The sequence below is a fragment of the Sus scrofa genome, chromosome 1 (genome assembly GCF_054392235.1).
Source record: "Sus scrofa isolate SSC_HxYL_T2T_F1_AM1 chromosome 1, Sscrofa_HxYL_maternal_Yorkshire_Landrace_v2.0, whole genome shotgun sequence".
In the NCBI taxonomy this organism is placed as follows: Eukaryota; Metazoa; Chordata; class Mammalia; order Artiodactyla; family Suidae; genus Sus; species Sus scrofa.
Genome location: NC_139383.1, coordinates 199,154,952 through 199,171,285, shown reverse-complemented (window position 1 = coordinate 199,171,285; position 16,334 = coordinate 199,154,952). Strand labels below are relative to the sequence as shown.

At 39.1% G+C, this 16,334-nt stretch overlaps 1 protein-coding gene and 1 long non-coding RNA gene across 6 annotated transcripts in view; one reads left to right on the top strand and one right to left on the bottom strand.

Annotated features, from left to right (window-relative positions):
- The window catches only part of DAAM1 (dishevelled associated activator of morphogenesis 1), a 175,713-nt gene that overhangs the window by 154,079 nt on the left and 5,300 nt on the right, over window positions 1-16,334 (bottom strand). The gene's annotated exons all lie outside the window — the stretch shown is intronic.
- Window positions 5,001-15,338, top strand: LOC146406950 (uncharacterized). Its single transcript, XR_014820281.1, has 2 exons — window positions 5,001-9,776; window positions 13,323-15,338. It is a non-coding gene; the product is annotated as an uncharacterized LOC146406950 (long non-coding RNA).

The window sequence follows — 16,334 nt, the reverse complement described above, 5'->3', positions numbered from 1 at the left end:
TCATGAATACTAGTTGGGTTTATTAACTGCTGAACCACGATGGGAACTCCTCTCTCATTCTCTCAACAGGTGTATAGTGGGATTTTTCAAAAGCTTCAATATTCATGATGAAGTCATTCAACAACATGAATTAGGTTTCATTATTGCTCTTTTCTTTAATGAAAGAATAATTTTAAAGTTTCTCAATTCTGCTTTCCAATGTGATTACTATATTAAATACAAACAATTTTTGTTGGAGTCTTCAATATTTAATAGGATCAGAGTGTCCTGAAACAACAAAGTTTGAGAATGTGCTGAACCAGACTATTCCGCAATTCTGTAGGGGTAGGAATTAGCTTGTAAAAAAATACACAGCAATGTGGAGGTTTTTGTCTATAACAAAATAAACGGATTTGGCCTGCTATAGATACAATTGATTCATGTAAATATATAAAAAATATTACATTTTATAGCCCTTATTATATTAACATTTGGTATCCACTAGCAAATTTATTTCAGCATTTTTGATTGTTGTTGGACATACATATTCCTCATATTTTCCTTTGAACTGGTCTTGATATCGTACTGGTCTCTTCATTACTTAACATGTTAAATAAAAACTGTTGACATGTTTATTTTATAATTTTGAGAATATTACTTTCCAACTCTTGAAAGTTATTCTTTAGCATCAATTATCTACAAAGAGATTAGTTTCCATATTTCAAGCTGTAAGACTAATAAAACCAGAGAGCTTAATAATTAATAAAGTTCTAAAACAGAAAGCACCAGGCCCAGATAGGTTCACTGATGAATTCTACCAAATATTTAAGGAAAAAAAATCACATCAATTCTCTACAATATCCTTCAGAGGATATAAGCAGAGAGAATAATTCTTAACTCATTCTACGAGGCCAGCATTACACTAATAACAAAGCCAGACAAAGGAATTACAAAAAAAGAAAATTACGGATCATTATCATTTATGAACATACAGGCAAAAATCCTCAACAAAACATTAGCAAATTGCGTCAAACATGTATAAAGAATTACACACCAAAATGAAGTGGGATTTATCCCAGGTAAGCAAATCACATGATAATATCAATGGCAGAAAAAGTATTTTACAAAATCCAACACCCATTCATGATAAAAACTTTAAGTGAACTAGGAATAGAGGAGAACTTTCTCAACTTGACAGAAACTATTCACATGCAAAAAAAATCTATAAGATATAAGGTTAATAATAAAAGTCAATTGCTTTGGAGTTCCCTAGTGGCCTAGCACATTAAGGCTCCAGCATTGTCACTGCTATGGCTCAGGTTTGATCCCTCACTAGGGAACTTATGCATGCCATGGGTGCGACCAAAAAAAAAAAAAAAAAAAGCAGAAGAAGAAGAAATAGTCAATTGCTTTCCTATTTACCAACAATGAATGAGTGGAATATGAAGTCAAAAACATACTACCATCTACATTAGAATCCCCAAAATGAAATACTTAGGTATAAACCTAACAAAAAATGTACAAGATCTATATGTATGGGGAAACTAAAAAACTCTGATGAACAAAATCAGAGAAGAACTAAATAAATGAAGAGATATTCCATGTTCATGGGTAAGACTCAATGTTGCCAAGATGTCAGTTCTTCCCAACCTGCCACACTCATCTGTCTACATATTGTCTCTGGCTGCTTTTCCCATAACAGTGGTAAAGCTGAATAGTTGACATGGGCAGCATAGCCTACAAAACCTAAAATATTTAACATCTGGCCTTCATAGAGAAAGTTTTATATTCCTGTTATAAGTTTTTAAGATCTTGATTAAAGAAAACTTAAACTAGACAGCCTCTTCTACTTTCAATGACAAACATAAAATTGTTCTCTTGAGGCAGTAAGTGTTAGAGTTTTTAAAATGGATTATCCCAATGGTGAGCCTTCTTTGAGGACAAAGAATATGTCTTTGGAGCACCTAAAGATATGAAATAACTAGCAAAGATGTATTATAGAAAACCAACTACTTCATGATCTTTACAATTTAAAAAACCTGGCTATTTTCCAAAACTCAAAATTGAAATACTTTCTTCCTTAATTTTTTTTTCCTTTTATGGAAGCTAAAATCCAATTTAACAAAAACACTAAGGCTAAAGGACTAAACAAATCCAAGTATCATTTAATGAATCTATATGTTGCATATTTTGTTGCATATTTTTCATAGGAATTTAAACTGGATTAATTCACACATTTTATGTAGTATTTATTTTTTGCTTCTTAGGGCACACTTGAAGCATTTGGAAGTTCCCAGGCTAGGGGTCAAATTGGAGCTACAGCCGCTGGCCTAGCCATAGCAAAGTAGGTTCCAAGCTGTGGCTGTGACCTACACCATAGCTCATATCAACACCTCATCCTTAACCCACTGAGCAAGGCCAGAGATTGAATCTGCATCCTCATGGATCCTAGTTGGGTTCTTTACCACTGAGCCATGATGGGAACTCCAATTTACACATTTTAGACTACTCCTAATAAGAGAAATCTGACATACTTGCCTACTCTCGAATATATCTCCGAATATCTACATATACATGGATCTAGTAAATTATGTCTATACATCCTAATTACCAAATAAGCTTTTTCTACCTCCAGTGACCACACAGGTCCATGGCATCAATTATTTTCATCTTAAACTAATTTAGAGGAAACAGGAGAAACAGAGTTGTTGTACCATGAAGTCTAGACTGAGGAAATGTTATAGGGCAAATAACCTAATTCCTTCCATAAGTAAGATGCAAGGAAAAACACTACATGGGATTTAGAGAGGGTTAAATTTTAAAAAACTGAAGTGTATAAACCTTATTTGAATCCTAAATTGAACAAATTTTTTAAAGTCAACAATAAATTGGAAAATTGATAAAATGTTTGGTAATTTTAAAGAAATAATACAAAACTTTTTAGGTATGACAATCATTGTAGGGGTTTTTTTTGTTTTGTGGGGTTGTTTTGTTTTGTTTGCCACACCTGCGGCATATGGAAGTTCCCAGGCTAATTTTTTATTACTCTTGATGTTGTTCCTCTGATGTTCCAAGTTTGCTTTTATCATTTCTGTTCTGCTTAGAACTTTATTTTTTAATTTTTTTTTTTTTTGCTTTTCATGGCTGCAGGTACAGCATATGAAAGTTCCCAAGCTAAGAGTCAAATCAGAGCTACAGCTGCCGGCCTACACCATAGCCATAGCAACGCCAAGATCCCAGCTGTGTCTGCAACCTATATACCACAGCTCATGGCAATACTGGATCCCCGACCTGCTGAATGAGGCCAGGGATCAAACCCACATCCTCATGGATACTAGTCAGATTCATTTCCAATGTGCCACAATGGCAACTCATATAGTTATGTTTTTAAATAAAGTCCTGTGGTTTTTTTTTTTTTGGACATACACTAAATATTAAAATATTTACAGATGAGGTTATAAAATGTCTGGAATTTACTTTAAAATAATCCCAGAGTTGATGGAAAGCAGCTGGAGGTAAAAATGAAAGATTAGTCATGACCTGATAACTAATGAAGCCGTGGGTATATGGAGGATTCTCATATTAGCTTTATTAGTCGTTCCATGTGTTTGTGAATAAGAAATTTTAATAATAAGACTTTTTAAAAAAATCTTCATTTTCACTCTACTTGAAACAAGAAAAGTAGGAATGGAAAGCAATAAACCTGAAGGGGAGACATTTTTAAAAAAATAGAGCAGGGGTCTGAAGCATACTTGGGAAGGGTCATTGATCTTTGGATTTTGGATTTTCACCTTAATAATCATCAGCAGTATACTAGCTTAATTTCTGTTATCTGGTACTAGAAGCAGAACTTTAAATGCCACCCCATAACCTTCTGAAGGTGACTGGAACCTATAAATATGATATCACTCTAGTGATTATGTTACCTTAAATGGTCAAAGGAAGATTATCTTGGGTGGGCCTGACCAAATCAGGTGAGACCTTAAAATCAGCCTTTTCTCTGGCTGAAGGCAGAAAAGAAGGCACAGAGATGTGCTCTTGCTAGCCTAGAAGAAATCAACCATCCACATGTGAACCTCCCCTATGGACCATGTGGCATGAAATGTGGGTGGCCTCCAGAAGCTAAAAGCAGTCCCTGGCCAACAGTTGGAAGTCTTCAGTCTTAGAGTTATAAGAAAATTAATTCTGTCAACAACCAGTGAGCTTGGAGCAATCCCCTGAGCCCCAGATGAGAACGGCAGCCTTGGATAACACGTGAGTTTTACCCTAGAGAGATCCTGAGCAGAAAATCTGGCCACAGCATGCCCAGGCAGACTTCTGACCTGGTGGGGGTTTAAGCCGCTAAAATGTGTGGTAATTCATTACGCAGCAATAAAACTAACATGTGTGGAAAAGAACAGTACCACAATGTCTACCTCTACAACGAGTTTATGATCCCAACGGCACCAAGTGAGTACCTAAACATTCAGCAATTTAACTTGTAATGCAGTGTTTCTCAAAGGATCATGAATCCTAATTTGAGAAACCTTGAGCTACATAATCCCTTATAAATGAAATATTCTTTATCCAACACACACAGTTAGCTGTACAGGCAAGATTACATTCTTGAGGTCTTTTTACAGTGTGAAGGCTTCTACAGCAGAAAAAATCCTGCAAAATATTCAAATGGAACAAAATTAAAGCAAACTGTGGCTAGGCTAAACGTACCACCAAAACCTTAGCTTATCATCACAGCAGGTATAAAATAGTGCAAATCTTTCTATCCTTGAATGCCCTAGCTCATGATTAGGAGCTATGAAAAAAATAAGAACTACATTCCATTACAACAAAAAATTCATTATAACAAAGGTTCTCATGGCTTAGGTGGACCATAAATATTAAGGACTTCTCATAACTATTCTCTATTCATGTTATACACCTATTTAATTAGAGAAGAAAATTGAGATGTACAAGAAGAAAATAAATAGAAAAGTAAATCATAGATGTTACTTCTAAGGTCTAAAATTTTGTTTCTAAGAGTTTACTTTGATTCTTTTTAGCTTGTCTTTTTTTTTTTCTGGAAATTACAGCTTTGTTGCAATATAATTCACACACCATAAAATTCATCCATATAAAATGTACAGTTTTGTGGTTTTCATCATATTTACAAATTGTATAATCATTATTAGTAATTTCAGAACATTTTCATCACCCCTAAAAACAAATCAAAAAAAAAAAAAACTGCATTCTTTTTTTTTTTTAACTGTCATTCTTTCTTTAATGCCTTGTCATGCTAAGAAATTTTCCTCCAGTACCAGAAAATACTGGCCATCTATGACTTAAAATCAGTATTTAGGGAAGAAAAGAACTGAGGGTAGAAGATTTGCTCTGTAAGCCTAACAAATATTGGAAAAAACTGATTTGAGGTTGTAAAGTATTGCCCCCTATAACCGATACTGTGAACATTCTTGTGTTAACATGGACATGATCCAAATAAGCAAAACATAAAATCGCTTTCCAGTGAAAGCAAAGAATCTCTCATTGGGGAAGAGTCTTCACCTATTGCACAACATAATCTGTTTATTTCAGAAGTTAAAGACTTGATCTGAACTTCAGCAAAACAAGAGTTCTGTATTTCAAAGAGAAAAATCTGGGACTTAAAAGAGGATTCTGAAATGTTCACACATCCAGTATCTAACATTTTTTTATCTGCCAAATGAATGAATAAGTGCTGCTTTTTTTTTTTCTTTTTGTCTCTTTAGGGCTGCACCTGCGGCATATGGAGGTTCCCAGGCTAGGGGTCGAGTCAGAGCTATAGCTGCTATACTACTCCACAGCTACAGCAACGCCAGATCAGAGCCATATCTTTGACCTACACCACAGCTCATGGCAACACCAGATCTTTAACCCATTGAGCAAGTCCAGGGATCGAACACGAGTCCTCATGGATACTAGTCAGGTTCGTTACCCACTAAGCAACAACAGGAACTCCCGAATGATGCTTTAATGCGTCACTTCTACAGCTTATGAGATAGCCCATAAAATGCTTGGTTTATTTTCCCCTAAAATAAGGACATGATCCACTTGCCCCTGCTATGCTTGATAGAAATTTGGATCTGATCTGAAATTCGAAGTAAAATCCAAGAAAAAGGAGCCGTTTTGTTGTACTTCCCACCTTTGGTATTTATAACTCTGGGACTGTGAAGTCCTCCAGGACAGCCCAAGGCATAGGTTAGGAAAGGAAACTTGCAACAAACAAATCTACCTCATGTTTAGACTCCAGAGAAGAGTTTGATGGGAAACACTGAGTTAAACTTAGCTGGGAACTATCTAGATCATTCCTAGGCTCTAGATTTTTCTAGAATAGAAGCTAGTAAGAGCTTTTACTACTACTCTCCCATCCACTTTATCTCAAGGGCACTCATGATATTGGCCATTTGTGATTGGGTGATTTGTTTCATTTTCTTTTGAACAACAGGTTAATATGCAAATTCAACCCTCCCAGGGAAGCATCTTGAAAAGGAGAGGATGACTTCCACACGTTTTTTCAGTAAAGACCGCCAAAATATAAAAAAGCTTCAAGATTATTAGAAGCATTAGGGTCCCTGTATTAGGTAATGCACACTCTATCACATGTAGAAGACCTATCCTTTTCACAACATTCAAAATTCTAGGAAAGTAACCAAAACAGACACAAAATATGTGCATTTTCAAAACCTGTGCATTTCACCACCCAGCCATCCAGGCCCAGCACACACATACAACTATAATCACATTTCCCAAACACAAGGATCTTGTGCTCTTCCCATTGGTTTTCAGTCCTGGCTAAACATCAGAATTACCTGAGGAGCTTTAGGAATCTTGAAGATTGGGGAATTCCCCTTGTGGCTCAATGGGCTGTGAACCCGACTAGAATCAATGAAGTTGCAGGTTTAATCCCTGGCCCCACTCACTCAGTGGGTTAAGGAGCAGCATTGCTGTAAGCAGTGGTATAAGTCACAGACATGGCTTGGGTCCTGAGTTGCTGTGGCTGTGGCGTAGGCTGGCAGCTGATTCAACCCCTGGTCTGGGAACTTCCATATGCCATAAGGGCAGCAATAAAAAAGCAGAAAAGAAAAAAAAACAAAAAGAATCCTGAAGATTGGACCTATACCCCAGATCTACTGAATCCAAATCCCTAGGCATCTTTTCTATTACTCTTTATACAATTTTTAAAGGTTGCATTCCATTTACAGTTATTAAAAAATACTGGCTATATTCTGCATGTTACACAATGTATCCTTGTAGCCTAAGTTACACCCAATAGTTTGTACCTCCCACTCTCTCACCCCCATATTGCCCCTCCACCCCCTTTCCCCACTGGTAACTACTTTCTTTATATCTGTGAGTCTGCTTCTCTTCTGTAACATTTTCTAGTTCTCATTTTTAGATTCCACGTATAAGTGACATCATATAGTATTTGTTCCTTCTCTGTCTAATTTCACTTAGCATAATGCCCTCCAAGTCCATCCATGTTGCTGCAAATGGAAAATTTTTGTTTTTTTTTATGAGTAGTACTGAGTAGTAAGTATTCCACTGTGTGCATATGTGTGCATATATATATACATGTACATATATATGTATACATACATATATACACGTACATATATATGTATACATACATATATACACACCCACAATATCTTCTTTATCCATTCATCTGTTGATGGACACTTAAGTGGTTTCCCTATCTTAGGTATTGTAAATAATGCTGCTATGGGCATTGCGGTACATGTATCATTTTGAATTAGTATTTTCGTTTTTTTCACATAGATACCCAGGAGTGGAACTGCTGGGTCATATTGTAGTTTTATTTTTGGTGTTTTAAGAAAACCCCATAGTGTTTCCCACAATGGCTGCACCAATTTAAATTCCCATCAGCAGCATACAAGAGTTCCCTTTTCTCCACATCTCAAAAAAGTTTGCCATTTGTGGTCTTTTTTGATGATGGCCATTCTGGCAGGTGTGAGATGATTCTTAGGTGCCTCTTTTTAAAAACCACCATGGAGAATTCCAGTGTCCATCCAGGACAGAGAACCAACAAACTGATTTAGGAAGAAGACTGGATCCCTTCACCTCTCTCTCTGAGAGGAGCCTTCAGTTTATGTTTTAAAAGAAACTCTGTGCTTCCCTAAGAATTATCTTTGCATTAGTTGCTCAAGGACTGAGCTTAAGTTGATTAAAACTTCACAGCATCCTCCCTCTGTGCCCTGAAACTTACCAGTGTTTTTCTGAGAAGCAAGGCAAGGTTGACAGTTGCCAAAGCTCAAGTGCTTGAATCAAGTTTTAAAGACATTCTTTTTTGAGGAAAAGAGAGGGGGAAAAAAAGGAACATCAGACTGCTGCTAATCCTTTTCACAGTTCTTCCCACCCTGCGGAGTTGAGAAAAACTGTCATTTTTAAAGGCTGATGGCCTTCTTTTATATAAAGCATTTTGGCCTCTGACAATAATGACGGAGTTGACCTTTTCTTTCCCCAAAGCCTCATCTTCCCTATCCACAGATAATTTTACTGACTTACCAACAACACAGGCTCTGGGCTTCAAAGCTGTTTACCCACCAGCTCTGGTGGGCTGGCCCTGACCCAGCAGCAGTGTCTCACAGAGTCCCCTGTTGTGACCAAGGACAGGTCCTTAAGTTGTGACTGGCCTCCTGGGCAGTGTTCATGGAAGAATGGAGAAGTGACCTTGAAGGGTCTAATCCACTGACCTTTACTTTGCTCTAACCAACTACCCAAATAAATAAAAAAACAGCAGGGTAGCTCAGTTTCACAGATGAATTCCAATTTACTCCTAAATACCTAATGTTAGGGGTCTAATGTTTAAAGTTCCCAGGTCATCCAATGTCTGTCAACGGGGCCTGATTTTTGCCTCCCAGAGGACATGTGGCAATGTCTAGAGACATTTTTGGTTGTCACAATTAGGGGTAGAGTTGATACTGGCATCTAGTGTGTAGAGGCCGGGGGGGGGCTGCCAAAAATCCTACAGGGCAAAGCACAGCCCCCACCACAAAGAACAACCCTGTCTAAAATGCCAGTAGTGCTGAGACTGAGAAACCCTGGATTCGGTCATCTGCCAGCCCACTACTGGATAAATGTCTGAAGAGACTCTCATTCCAATTTAATTTAGTTTAAGATGAAGGATGGAAAACTCAAATGCCTTCAAGGGTCAAGGGGGTGAAGAAATAGCCCATAAACAAAGTGGCTGTGCATATGGCACTAGGTGAGATCAGTGATAGATTAGAGTGTAAATGCTCACTAAAATCATTCCCTTTTTACAAATAACTCTGTACTGGCCAAATAAACATGGCGGCTGGCTATAGTTTTCCTTTGTGCCAATGGCAATAATCAAATTCTAGTTGAAAGGGATTATCAATTTAAACAGATCTGGATGGTCACCTAAGACTCTGTCTAGGCTCATCCCTTCTATCTTACAGAATTTCTTGAGCCCCAGGACTGGAGGAATGTGACTAGAAGCTGTTCTGTGAGAAGAAAAGACCAAAGATCAGATCTGGAGGATTTAGCCCCAGCCAAGAACAGGGCCTCTGAAACACTGTGCCAAGTGCAGTCACCAATGCTGGAAACTCAGATAGTGAAAAAAGTGAGTTTCCTCTCACTGATCTTCATTCTGGGGAAACCCAGTGGACACTGACATAATAATGCCATAAAAGTGAAGTCATTATTTTAAGATAAAACCGTTCTCTCTCTCTTTTTTTTTTTTTTTTTTTTTTTTGGTCTTTTTAGGGCTGCACCCTTGACACATGTAAGTTCCCAGGCTAGGGGTCGAATCAGAGCTGTAACCGCCGGCCTACGCCACAGCTATAGCAATGCCAGATCTGAGCACATCTGCAATCTACACCACAGCTCATGGCAATACTAGATCCTTTATCCCACTGAGTGAGGCCAGGGATCGAACCTGTGTCCTCAAGGATGCTAGTCAGATTGGTTTCTGCTAAGCTACCACAGAAACTCCTGGTCTCATAAAATTTTAGAATTTTCACATGATTTCACGGATGAGGAAACAGAGGCCCAGGAAGTTGAAAGGAACTGCCAAGATTACCCAAATCTGTTTTTGTTTCCCCCCCCCCTTTTTTTGTCTTTTTAGGGCCACACCCAAAGCATATGGAGGTTCTCAGGCTAGGGGTCTAATTGGAGCTACAGCTGCCAGCCTACACCACAGCCACAGCAACGCCAGATCCTTAAGCCACTGAGCAAGGCCAGGGATGGAACCTGCAACCTCATGGTTCCTAGTTGGATTCATTTCTGCTGAGCCAGGACAGGAACTCCAAGATTACCCAAATCTGAACCAAAAATCAGATGTTGCTTCTTTTTCCTCTGTGCAGTTGCTAAGCAGCAACCAAAAGGCCAAAGGATTTCACTCAAAGTAGCAAACATTCATGTCTAAACTCTGTACCAACATAATAAGAAAGCTATTTGTAGATGTTAAGTGTAAATCTTTCCCCAACAGAAAAGTCATTCATTAATCCGTTTGCCCCAAGTCATTGTTTTAAGGTCTCTTCCACATGATGGAATAATTAAAAGCAGGTTATCTATCCTCCTTTCGGATCAAGCTGAAGGGAAGAAGGCCAAGTCAGCAAGTGGAGCACAAGCAGGAAGCCTTAACCTGCATTCCCCGTGATGCATGCTTTCCATTGGAGCAATTCCTGGCCTGGGAGACAATGTAAACAAAGGCCATCCAGAGGGAAACAAATGATAAGTGAAACCAATAACTTCCTCTGTCCTCCGCTCAATTTACTTTCCCCAACTTGGTCCATGAGGAACCCAATCTGAGCTTGGGAGCATTAAACTGCCAGCCCTTGCCTCTCTGCTGCCACAGAGCTCCCTACTCTCAGGAGGAGGTTAAGGGGAAAGACCCTTCATTACCTCAGTGTGTGTGGCTCCCCTTGTCCAGAACCTGGCCCCAGGGGAGAGCCGACTCCCTCTGTCCACAGGGAGGCTGTGAGCACAGAACTGGCAAAGAAATAGGTCACAGGTCCTTCAGACTCAAATTACAATCCAAGGAGTGCAATAGGAAAAGGGAGGGTATGGAAGAAAGGCAGCTTCAGTCACAGCCTGAAAATAAAGTGGGTCAAACTAAAAATATTATATATACATATATATATAAACATATAAATCAATCCCTTAGAAAATGTCAGGCAAAGTAGTCTTTTGCCACGCTTCCTGGAACTGTACTTGGAAGCGTCACCTACTGGTGGAGGGTCAAGTCCTAAATGGGTCATAGAGATTTTCTAGTCCAATCTAATCTCTATTCTTGATTTTTAAAATACAAAAATAGGGAGTTCCCATTGTGGCTCAGCAGAAACGAATCTATTAACCATGAGGACACAGGTTCAATCCCTGGCCTCACTCAGTGGATTAAGGATCCGGCATTGCCGTGAGCTGTGGTGTAGGTTGCAGACGCAGCTCTGATCCCCCACTGCTGTAGCTATAGCTTAGGCCGGCAGCTGCAGCTCCAATTCGACCCCTAGCCTGGGAGCTTCCACATGCAGCCCTAAAAAGACAAAATTAATTAATTAATTAATAAGGAGTTCCCATGATGGCGTAGCAGAAATGAATCCAACTGGGAACGATGAAGTTGCGGGTTCAATCCCCGGCCTCATTCAGTGGATCAGGGATCCGGCGTTGCTGTGAGCTATGGTATAGGTCGCAGACACCGCTTGGATCTGACCTTGCTGTGGCTGTGGCGTAGACCAGCAGCTACAGCTCCAATTAGACCCCTATCCTGGGAACCTCCATATGCCACGGGTTCGGCCCTAAAATGACCAAAAAAAAAAAAAAAAAATTAATAAAATAAAATACAAAAATATAATAACAGGCCTTTCATTTAACCTTCTGAGGACACACTGCAGTCTCGGCTATCGGCTTCAATTACAGCGAGATTCAGTCTGCACCCTCCCAGACTTTCAGTCTGAATAACTGCTGAGTACTGAGCAGAGAGGGGGTCAGGCGTACCTCAATATTGACACTCGCAAACAGAATGTGAAACAAATGGAAATGTTATTGTTGTTTCTTTTGGCACCAGGATCTTAAATCGAATACCCACCATTAATATAGTAAGGGAAACTGCAGCAACATTATTTAATTCCTAAACCATTTACCTTCGCCAAAACCATACATTTTCTATATTCACAATTTTACCACCTTTCAAGAGTAGAGAATGCAGCAAGGACCTTTAAATGGTTTGATTTGTCCATTTTATTTCCTTTCCCTTTTTACAATAAGTTTTGTAATAAATTCTCAGGATTTAGAAGGGCCCCTAGTCTAACCCTCTTGTCACAGAACTGAAGGTTTTAACTTCTGTCTAGACATTTCACTGCTCAGTTTTACCAAATCTCTATGAAACAGTTACAAATTTAAGCCTAGACACATATGAACAATCTAACTCATCTGGTGAAGCTTACCACGCTCCTTTACTCTTCTTCCAGGGTGCAAACCTGCAAAAGCTTTATGGGAGAAGAGCGAAGCCCAGAAGGGTCATCAAAATACATGCTCATGACTGTGGTCACACCCAAGAAAAGGAAAAGACCAAGGCTGTGTTTAGGAAGCTGCCACTAGAGCTGAGCTACTCTGCACAGGACAACACCTGTCAGAAGCATATACATATTTCCTTGGCAAACTGCTGATGAAGACTGCCTCTAACTTACGGGATCTGTAAAAACTAAGACCTTTATCAGTTCATTTTAAAATATGGCACCAACCTTTGCCCTTAGTGATGATGGCTATGCACTGATATATTCACAAGTTCTATCCACTATTTAGACTTCTCTGTGACCAAGAGCATGATGAGTTTAAAAAAAAAAAAAAAAAAAAAAAAGTTGACTAGGATTACAAGTGCAGTTTGTGGTTCTAAGATAAGGCAAAGCTAACCCACACCCTTGACCTGATTGTATATCACTAACAAATGAGCTTAGCCAATAAGTCAGAATATAAGAATTCATCTCAGAAGAAAACAAAAAATGGAAATCTATATTGCCCAGACAATGCCCAAAACTTGAATCTGGGCTATATACACTTGGAAGTCTAAATTCATACAGTCTATCAGATGGGCAATGTTTGCCAATCGTACAGATTTTTTTTCCAGAAATGAGAACGACAAAGACCAGTTTAATAGGTGACCCTAATTGTGTGCCTGGCAGAAATACAAGGAACCTTCAACTCCAATCCTGGTGCAATTTATAGAACAGAGTAAGTTCAGGTTATTACTAAAGGTGAATGACATACTTAGGAAATGTAACACGGTGAATTTTTTTAAAGAAAGCTTCTGAAATCAACATCTATTGAATGAATATTATGTTTGAGTGGCTTAGGGGCTAACACATCTTTTGTTTTCATTTTCCTTTCCTGGTAATATGCTGTGATGGCATAACTTTCTTATTATTTCCCTAAATAACACAGTTTGTGTTTTATTCAATTGTCTTCATTAAATATTGTCAAAGTGGCACAATATCCAGTATTAAGCTAAATAAAAGATCTATTTTAAGTCAGGAAATCACACAAACTACATTGGAAATTGAATTTTCTTCCCTAGTTTTTTTTTTCCCACATTTAATTCACAATAGTGGCTATGGTTTAAAAGAACTGCAATTGTATATTTGGCATCACATTTGCTCCACTGTAGAAATAAGTCTCTTTTCTAAAGTGATTGAAAAAAGAGCTTATTTTAATATGTAAGGATACACAATATTAGATTATACATTTGATTACTGTTCAAGTTTTTGTTATTTTCTTTTCAAAAGAGCTTTCACAATTTATGTTGAGAAACAACAGGGAGTTGGGACGCTAAGAAGTCAAAGTCTTCTTCTGCAAGAAAGACTGTGTAAAGGGCCCAGTGGGCGCCTGAGCTACAGAAGGTGCTTCACGGATGGCCTTCTTAGTTGAGGAACTGACAGCAGGATTCAAGCTTCCTGACTCTCAGCCCAGTGCTCTTCTTAATACTCATAGGGCAACAGCCATTTAGTGTGTATTCATTCTGTGCCAGTGGAATGATACATTAAAGGGAGAGACAGAGTTCCCTGGTAGCCTAATAGTTAAGGATTATTAACCAGTGGCACAAGTTCAATCACAAGCCCGGGAACTTCTGCATGCCACAGGTGAAAACAAAAAACAAAAACAAAAAACAAAAAAAAAAAAAAAAGGAGGGGGGAGATAAAATTATTTATTTAAAAAAAGAAGAAGTTATGGGATTCTTAACTCTCAAGACAGGCTTCTGTGGCCCTACTATAGGTGAGAAGGGCTTTCTGCAGATAAGAGATTCAACTTACTGACGAGTTACCTCCATTAACAAATAGGGGCTAATGCTGGACAGACCTCAAAGAGATTCAGAGATGGCAAGTAAAAACATTTCTTTTTCAAATAGCCTGCCTATCATTCAAGAGCAAAAAGGAGGGAGTTCAAAAATTCTTATCATTCAAAGAAGCAAATGCAGCATTTTAAATCTCATGCAACATTTTCTCTTCCAGAAAACCAGACTGTAAGAAACTATTAAGTGAAGAAGCATTTTTACTCTCAATCAACTCAGCTCTTCTTACTGACCCAGCGCTGTTTCAGAATTAAAGGACATAAAGGAAGCTGTGATTCCTCCAACTTGATGGAGAGAAAATTACAGTATATAGGAAAACCAGAGGCCAGGCAATAGTGAGGGGCGTAAAGAACTAGACTGCCTGGGTCCCTAACCTGGTCTGCCAGTTACAAGCTGTGTGACCTGAGCTAGGTGAGTTCCTTAATTTCTTCATGCCTCAGATTCCTCAACTGTCAAAAGGTAAGAAGAGTGCCTACCTCACAGAGCTGTAGAGAGGAGTCAGTGGTTGAGCTTATGCATAGTATTAGGGAAGGCCTGGCCCACGCTTAGCACCTCACATCCCTCGATTATTAATATCACATGAGCTGGGAGTATTGTTGTGGCCAGGTTGCAGGCTCTAAGGGGAAGGAGCAGGGGACGCTGGTGAAAGCTGAGGATAGGCAAGGAAGGCTTCCTGAAAGCTATGGCACTCATGCTGGACCTAAGAGCACAAGGAGAATTCAGATGCTCAGAAGCTGGCACATGCCAGGTGAGGGGAGCCATTACTGCAGAAAGGCAGGGACAGGGTAAGAACCAGGTGTGCTTAAGCATCAACAGGGAAAATAAGCTCACCAAGGCTGAGAATGTGCTTGCCAACCTCAGATTAAAGGGGGGTTGGGGCTCTGTGTGCTGTTGCTATGCTCCTAGGACTTAAGTCATTTTTACACATGCATACTATGAATGCAAACTCACTTTAAAACACTCAGTTCTCTGTTTTTGGAACAGAGGGAAAGATGCCAAAAAAATTAAAAAGGTAAACCCCCCCCCCTTTTTTTGCTGCAGCAATAGTCTGCTGGAGTGGAATGTAGGTCACCAAAATCAACTTGGATCTCATCTTCATGAGTCCCTCTTTCGGGCGGTGGGGGGTGGTATTATGTGGTGGCTTGAAGGAAGGAGAAAGAGAGGCACTTCAGATCCACCCTTCAATTCTGATCTCTATCAGCCACTCAGCCCCTCCAAGCACAATCAACATAAAAAGACAGTACACTTGATGTAACTTCAAGAGCGGTATCCTAGGTCGGCACCAGCCTGCCCTGCCTACCTACAGAAACAGCCCTCCTTACCAAGGTCTTTGGTATTACCTGTGCTGTCAGTTGCCACTAACCTGAGCTCTCAGGAAAACCACTATGATCTGATGCCCTAAGTGTTTAAGATATATATTCACTTCAAACATTCCCTTCATTACCAAGTTAGAAATTGTAATGCCAAAATAAGTGATAGTAATCCACTATCCGAAGAAGAAAAATCACAAAACAGAAGAATTTTCATTTTGACTGTCACCCCCTCTAGAGATTAAACAACTTTGCTAACCTAGCTTGAAAAAGCTTTGTTTCCTGCAATATAAGGATAAACTTAACACTTGGAAATACCAGGAGTGTGTGGGACATGAAGCCAGGGAGGGCCAAGCAGGCTCTATGATGATTTCCTGAACCAAAGACCTAAGGCTTTCAGTGGTACCAAGCTTTGTTGGAAGAGCTTGTTTCCCCTGATCCAACAGCTATAAGTTTTTAAGTAATTTCACAGAAGACCTCAAGATTCTCAAGCCAAAGCCACTCTATATCCCCAAAATATTTACCAAATGAAACACTTTCAATCTTAACGTTGTTTTGTTTGTAAACACCTTATTTGTTCTGATGACCACTAAACACTAAACACTAAAAACAGTCTTTTAAACAAGTAGCTCAAACAAAACCACACACAGACACAGGAATTCTTAACACCCAGAGGCGTGTCCACAAAGCCAAGAAAGCCAGGATTCAAA